This window comes from Excalfactoria chinensis, chromosome 15 (genome assembly GCF_039878825.1).
Source record: "Excalfactoria chinensis isolate bCotChi1 chromosome 15, bCotChi1.hap2, whole genome shotgun sequence".
Taxonomy (NCBI): Eukaryota; Metazoa; Chordata; class Aves; order Galliformes; family Phasianidae; genus Excalfactoria; species Excalfactoria chinensis.
The window spans coordinates 4,101,449-4,109,363 of record NC_092839.1 but is presented as its reverse complement, the minus strand read 5'-3'; the positions used below and the strand labels follow the sequence as shown (position 1 = coordinate 4,109,363).

Below are 7,915 nucleotides of genomic sequence, written 5' to 3'. Positions count from 1 at the left end.
GTCATATTATTAATAACAAGAATTCAGTAGGTTCCTCTCTCATGTCCCAGTACAGTGTATCTGTGTAGAAAGTACATAGAAGTTATTGAAAAATTATTCTCATGCATCACATACTACCAGAATTTAAGCCACCTATGGGTCTATAATCTTCCTCTTACCTTTTTTCCTGTGTCCACAAAACCCCAAGACACCAAAGAATCGTTTTCAGTGCAAAACCAAAAGCCACTTTGGATAAGCTGGAAGTCAAACAGAGATAGTGTTTCACACTTCACAAACACGAGGGCTTTGTGTTGCCAGCATACGTCTGCAAAGAACCAGCCATGTGCTCCGTTCTTTTTATACCTCTGAGCTGTGTAAACTCCTCAGAACTGGAGGGCACATGTCACTTACACTGACATGCAAATCATTACTGCTTTGTCTGCCAGGAAATCTGTGTAAACCAGTGCTGAGTACAGGTTCGTTCTATTGACATTTTCACCAACGAGTAAATTGGAAGGTTACGCTGTTGACGTACCAGATGTTATGCAAACTGCTCTTCAAACCAAGGTTTCCATTTATCTCTACAAACACATAAATGAAACGCTTACAAATGGTGTGTGAATTTATTTTATTTAAATATGGTAAATCTCCCGTTTATATACATGCAACAAAAACTACTGTGTGTAAACCCTACACCTCACACAGTGTCAAAACTTCCTTTTTCACCCATTACTTTTCATTCAGATGAAAATAGTGTCATCTATGTAAATGTTTTCCCTCAAGACCAACTGTTCTTCACAGTAAGAACATCACATGGAAGCCTGGGTGCCTGAATTAGCACATGGCATTATCAATTGGAGCTGAGCACCCAAGTGGGAGTGAGACTACCAAGTATTTGGAGGGTATGAATTTATGTATATACAAGACTAGTTCAGTATGTGCCAACTTCAGGCACACTCAAGTTTCTTAATGCGGATTGGTTCCAGTTTTGATTTAGCCTTGGGGTATTTTGACCCTTTGTCTCATCTCTGATAACAAAAATAAGCAAAACACTACTTGTCCAATGCGACTGTTATTTTGGACTGGTTCTCCTTTCACGGTGATGCTAATCAGGATTGACCTTATACTGCCAGCCTCAATGAAGCACAGAGGATGGAAGCGCAAGGGTTAGCCTGATTTTATATTGGCACTGCACTTCATTAGTCTCATGACTAATGGAGAGTAGGGCTGACTCCAGCTAAGCTAACAAATACCTTTGAATATCTCAGCTGCATTACTGTAGGCAGAGAAAAAGGTGTTCAGTCCTTGCTCATCCAGATCTCCCACCACCATCTCATCTCCAGGAGTAGTGCCAGTGAGTTATTGCCATATTTGCGATGCAGGAGTCTATTCTGGTGTAAACCAGGCAAACCAGACTCATTTCCTAAATTTCTAGATGCAGAGAAATGAGACTTCTTTGGAACGACAGTGATGACTTCTGCCAGTTGCCTCATCTCCCAATCAAAGTAATGTCATAACACATCAGCTTTTCTGCAGTGCAGTATATGCATTCAATACGCAGATGCAGAATGGTTTCAATACACTCCAGAAAACTCCTCAAAGATGGAAGAAGCCTTGATCAATTCAGAGCCTTCTCAACCAGCTGAGACACAGGACTGTGTCTGTCCCACTTTATAATTCTTCGCTGAGTGCTCATGCTGAAATTGTTTCATAACCACATGAATTTGGAGTTTTCATTTCACCCTTGGAAGAAATGTAGAGTCTGGCACGGTGACAAGTATAACAGTGTGTAAAAGCACAATTAACTTGTGCTCCCACCCCATTTTTTTACATTTCTGAGGAAGCTCTGAGATTTCACAGTGATTGTTTTCACTTCAGAGCCAGCAGCACACGGTCCCCTCACTTCATCAGCTGGGCACAGGCGTGAGCTCCTGTCCCACAGCTGTGCCCCGGCAGTGGGCTTCCTAACCAAGAGAGGAAGAAAAAAGGCATAATGGAGTCAGCACACGGAACAAACACTACTAGGCACCATAGCCCCGGTTTGGAACTGTGAAAGCAACGTACCTGAGTGATAGGGAGGAGCATGGCTGCACCTCACAGCTCATTTCAGATGTGTGTATCTCCCGGAGCCTAGCTTGATTTGCTGTGTCAAATAGAATGAGATGAAAACTGTGCTCCTTTATTTTTTCCACTGGGAAAAACCAACTTTGAAATTCTTTGCAGAGATGTGTTAGGCTGGTGCTTTATCCACTTGCTAAAAAATAAAAATAAAATAAAATAAAATAAAATAAAATAAAATAAAATAAAATAAAATAAAATAAAATAAAATAAAATAAAATACAGAAAAAAACCAAATATCTCAAAGCTGCAGAAACATTTTCAGGTTTGGGGCAAAGGGTTTTGGTTTTTTTTCTTGGTATAACCAACTTTTCACTTCACAATCTGGATTTGTTTATACACAAACACTAAGGACCCCAGAGAATAAACATCAAACACAAATTTTCGATAGGATTGGGTTAGAATATGTCAGAAGATGCTGAAGTACCCAGTTTGCCAGGTATTTTGAGATCCTGAATTCTTTATTCATCTTGGTAAAAGATGGGTAGAAAGAAGATGGTTGCAAACACCTCACCCTGATATCTCAGCATTAAATGTAAGTGCTCTCAGAATATTGCTTTTCTATCTGGCTGATTCGTTGTGTGGGAGTCAGAATAGTGGGTGAAATGGGTAGTTTTGGAATGAAGGAGCCACTTTAATAGTTTAAGGGTGTCAGAGCAAGGCAGAGGTTATCTGTGCTGAACCGGGATGCTCCACCAAATCATTACTATGAACGTGGCTCCCTGGTGGCTCTGGTTTACTGCTACTTGCATCCAAGTGATAGCACGTGGAACATCTCACCTGCTCCTGATGACAGCAGGCCCTCCCAGATCTGCGTCATCTTCCAGTATATCTAAGCAATGCTCTATTCTCCCTTTCTTCACCTTTTTATACCATTTCTTGGAAGCCACAGGCAAACATCTCACCAGCTGGTGTTACAACAGGCCAGAGGTGCTTTGAGGCCCTGATACTCTTGAGGCAACACATAACTCCAGAGCTCATCTGTCTTAAATTCTCCTAAAGTTTGTTTCAGATACCCCTGACTTTTAGGGGAAAATAATTTAAAATGCTATCAAGCAGAACCGCCTTCATTCACATCATGGATGGGATGAGGCACCGGGCAGGTTTCAGATTTCCAGCAGCGGTCAATAGCACTACGTCTGCTTTTTCCTTACCACCAGCACCATAAAGACATTCTGCCAGACACAATCATCTCTAACCAGCCTGGCAACTTAAAAGCTATCCTAAGCACTTGGTTTGAAGAGCCTGGCTGCTAAAAAGAGGAACAGCCAGCTGCAGGAACGGATAAAACTGCATTGAAAAGCAGAACAAAACAACACCACGCCAAGGCTTTGATAACTCTTTTTCACAAGCCCACAGCCAGCTATGTGCAGGGCTTAAAGATAAATAAATAGATGTGTAAAAGTATTCCGCCACTCCTAACAGTTGCAGTAGTCACGGATTCAAAGCAATGCATGCTGATACCCAAAGAAAAGGGAAGGGGATGGGGAAGGTTTTATGTCATGTGGTTTCATGCTGCAGATTCTGACTTTCTTTTTGTCATATCAGTTGTTCATTTTTAATGGAGTTATATTGAAACACCCTCAAGATCTGGAGTGGTTTGCACTTATGGTTAGCAGACCAGATAGTAGCATGTTTTGTTCTGCATGTAGCATTAGAGATGAGAGGGGAAGAGCATGGCTTGCTTTTACAAGACTTGGAGGGGCACTTAGGGCCCATACAGCCCCTGTTTGGCTGCTTAAGGCCTCCTCTGGTCATGCAGTAATACGGAATGCTTGTAAAAACAGCTGGTGACCAATATATATGTATTTTTACATTAACCACTTTAAAGTTATTTCACATGCTATAAGGTTTTTACTTGAACATTAAAGAAATATTAAATTTAGGCAAACAATTACATGCAAAAATAAAAAGGAGGTAAAACTTCTCGTGCGACCAAAGAAGCAAAGCAGACCAGACAGCTTTTCAGTTCACACACCTCCTAAGGACTGTTTTGGATACACTCAAACAACCTTTACAAATATTTTTGCTGAATGTTTTTAGAATTGTCAGAAAACAAAAATAGTCCATTACTCACATAGCTTTGCTAGGAAGTTCCGTGATTACAGAGGACGCAACTCACGTGCCCTGCAACAGCTGTATTCCATCTAATTCACCTAGTTCAGCTTTGGTTTCCTATTAGTTTGGCAACCCTGAAGGTCCAGAGTATGTTGTGGATAACATTAGGCACGAGAACATGGGTAGAGTTTAGGCTGCCTGAAAACAGCCTTGAATTCACAGAAATCTTCCATCTCCTGCTGCCTTTCCAGGAATGGTGCCACTCTTCTCCTTCACCAAGGGCTGTGTTCAAACGTCAGACAGACTCTGTGAATGACACTGAAATGCATACATGCATCACAGAGGTGCTAAGGAATAAGGCAGGACTGATATCAGATGAAGGGAAAGAGAAGTGCACCAAGGGAAAAAAAACTGGGGAGTGATGAGTCAACTAACTCCTCAGAAAGACAGCAATGAGATGAGATGCTCTGGTGACAAGAAGAGATATGATTCATAGTAAAATTCACATGAAATATGATTCCAGAACCCAACATTCTCTGCCATCTTTGGGGATGACCAAGTGCCTATGAGGGCTTCACCAGGAGGAAACTCAGCTCGATGTGTGTGGCCACTTGTTTCCTGGAATGCATGGCTGTCATTCATAAGGAAACAAGAAGAGGAACTGAATGACTGTACAAAACTCTATGCTAAATCTGTGCTTTCTCGTAAACCTTTTGTGCAGTTGCGTTTTTAAATCCAAACTCAGCCGTGGAGCTTGCTTTGTGACTTACATTCAGTATTTGTAACCATTTGGTCCCAAACTGTGGGTTCCTTTGGAATAAGGACTTCTGTAACACTGAAGGCTAAATCACGCTCTGCCCAAGGAGCCCAGTACCTAAATGCAGGGCAAGAGAGAGACAGAGACAAACAAACAAGAAATAAGAGATCTCTGAGACAACCATGGGAAGCCATAATCTCAGAACATCATGTTCCCCAGCACGGACAATCCATTCTACAAGCATCATGGCAAAGGAAAAGCTTCATTCTCTTACACACACACACACACACACAACAAAAATCCTACAATCTATATTTTGAATGTTTTGTTATAAATTTGTTTTGATCATTCACGTGATCTCTGAGTTGAGAATAAACTCGGAGGTATAGGTTACCTTAACATACAAGTAGCTCATAGGATATTTACCTTCTGGCTTGGGCTCCCAAGCAATTTTATAATACACACACACACATATTTAATTGTATGCTTTAAATGAACTGGTACTCATGCTGTGCCTGATCCTCATAATGAAAATACATCATCTGGGTAGAAGAGATGTTTTTATATGACAGTTTTACTTCTGGTTATGGACATGATCTTGTAACTGTTTCTAGTTTGTGAGGTTACAGGTCTGTTCTATAGAAAAGAAAGATCTTCCATATATGAAAACAAAGTGAATAAAAGGAGTTGACAAAGAAACATTAGATGATCTCTCAGATCATCCCGCTCAGTTGTACTTGGTGGAAATAATCCAAATAATGTCAGTAGAGGCAAGTCCTAAATATAGACTGATGGTCTGGAGGTACTGGTGTATTTGATTTACACAGCAGAACTGTAATTGTTGAAGGTCTTTGAGACATTTGGATGCAAAGTCCGGTTAAAGTGCAGGCTTTGTGTCTCTGTCACTACAAAACTCAGTGTGACTCAGACTATGTTCCCATACACAGGAAGGACAGATAGACTGGCCACAGAGGAAGGGGAGAGTTTAATCCACTCACCACTGTTCTCTTCCAAGCAGGGAGTGGAATTATGGGGGAGGAAACGAGGCCAACCTCAGCTCAGCTTGCTGGCAAGAGCAGCTTAGTCTGTGTGGGGTGGGAGAAAGGAAGGCGAAGAGGCCTCCTGAGGTTTAATGACCAGCAGCAAAATAGTGGCCTCCCTCAAACTGGAGGATGCAGGGAGGAGTGTGATTCCAAGAGGTACCGAATTTCCTCCTCAAATTAGCCAAAGGGTGATGCAGTTTGCATGCTGCCTGCTGCCCTGGGAGATGCCTGTGATCATAACTTCATGCAGAGAGATACAAAGGCACCTAACATTTCAGACCAGGTAAAGATCTGAAACTTCCATGTGGCACCTTGGCATGCGTGGGGGCTATTTTTAAGAAGCCTCAGGCAGTGGCTCCCAGGAGGAGCAGCAGTGACTCAGACCCCATTGGGGCACACTTTAAAAACCTCCCTGTTCTAAAAGACCTACCAACACAGCAGCCCACATGCAGTACCAGCAGTGCTGTACCACCAGCGTTGCCCAAGGCAGGCTAGGAAAGGATTGTCTGACCGCTGCTTCCTCGAGGACCTCCAGGGAAATGAGATGTATCTCATGAGCTTCTCAATCAGCAAAAGCTGGAACAAAAACAAATAAAACAGTTGGTGGTCTCAACAGTGTTTCTTGAGGGCAGTCACCCATGTTATAAAAGCTTTCCTTGTGATGGGCACTAATTGTTACCCCTTGTTAGTGCTCCTAGCAAAGAAGTCAGCAATGAAATTGCAGTGGAGAGTAAAGATCAGGCAGACAGAAGCACTTTGGTTCTTTGCCTCTCATACAAGGAGCCCGAGCTTCCACTGCAACCAATGTGAATGTCGGTGCCTGCAACCAGGACCCGGACATACCTGATCCACATTTAATCACTGCAGTGATTGTCAAAATGTAGTTGCTGTTCCAAATTTGTCTGCAAAGAAGGGGAACACAGGCATCTCCAGAAGTTTGCTCACAGCTTTCGTGGAACACTCAGCTCCCCTGGAGGCGTTCATCTCAGCCATCAGTCAGAGAGAAAGAACTGGAAGTGTGCCTTCCAACTCTAAAACCTCCAAAAATTGGCCAAAATGGGTAGTCATGAATCTTGGCCCATGTATTCAAGTCACCTTGTGTAGCAGCGCTGATGGCAGGACCTTTCTCCACTCATCCTAGTAGTCACTGCAATATCAATCTCTAGTCCAAGTTGCTCACCATGGGGAGGCATCTCTCCACTGATCAAGATGGATGCTTCAGATTTGAAGCTTCAGGCTTCAGCCACAGAGTTGTCAGGTCAGAGCTGGAGAGTAGTATGGGTCCCTTGTTGTATGGCTGCAACAGGACCGCCAGCTTTGCTTCTCCCCTTACACCATGTTTCCAACCCAAGTAATCCTAGTGTGTCAAATCACTGGTAGTATTTATTCCTGTTCCTTTTATACTGCCTTTCCATAGGGCTTCAGCTGTAGTTTTCCGGTTAATTAGACCCATCTTTACTAGAACTTGTAATAGACCAAACCAAACACAAGCCAAAACTTGATTTGTAAAACAAACATTAGGGACTTATCAAAGTTACCAATAGGCAGCAGGCTGAAAGAGGTACAACCAGCCTTGAAATCATAGATAAATACCTAAAGAAATGTGAAGAAGGCACCGAAACAGCACATTTTGAAAGAAATGAGATGGAAAAGATAGGCATTCTCAAACACAAGCGGTAGTTCTCTAATCACAGAGCAGGTCACTAGTGCAGTGCTTCCCACAAGCAATACATCTGTGGTTATGCAAACCTTATAAGCACAGTTCCTACTACAAGCTAACATCAATATTTTCATTGCTAGCGAGTTCAGTGCAAATATGTGTCTTTGTCAGTAAAACTCAGAACATTTTAATTGCGTTTCAGATCTTACTTTCATTAATCAGCACAAAGCTTCATTTTTAAAAATTGGGACTTTAAGAAATAATAAACAGTTGTAGAAGACAGCTTCTCTGTGTTTAAAT

At 42.1% G+C, this 7,915-nt stretch overlaps 1 long non-coding RNA gene across 1 annotated transcript; it reads right to left on the bottom strand.

Moving 5' to 3' along the window:
- Positions 1 to 2,102: 2,102 nt before the first annotated feature.
- LOC140259025 (uncharacterized) lies at positions 2,103 to 6,527 on the bottom strand. The gene is made up of 3 exons (XR_011905344.1): positions 6,386 to 6,527; positions 4,926 to 5,029; positions 2,103 to 2,233 (listed from the first exon to the last, which is right to left on the bottom strand). It is a non-coding gene; the product is annotated as an uncharacterized lncRNA (long non-coding RNA).
- Positions 6,528 to 7,915: the final 1,388 nt, after the last annotated feature.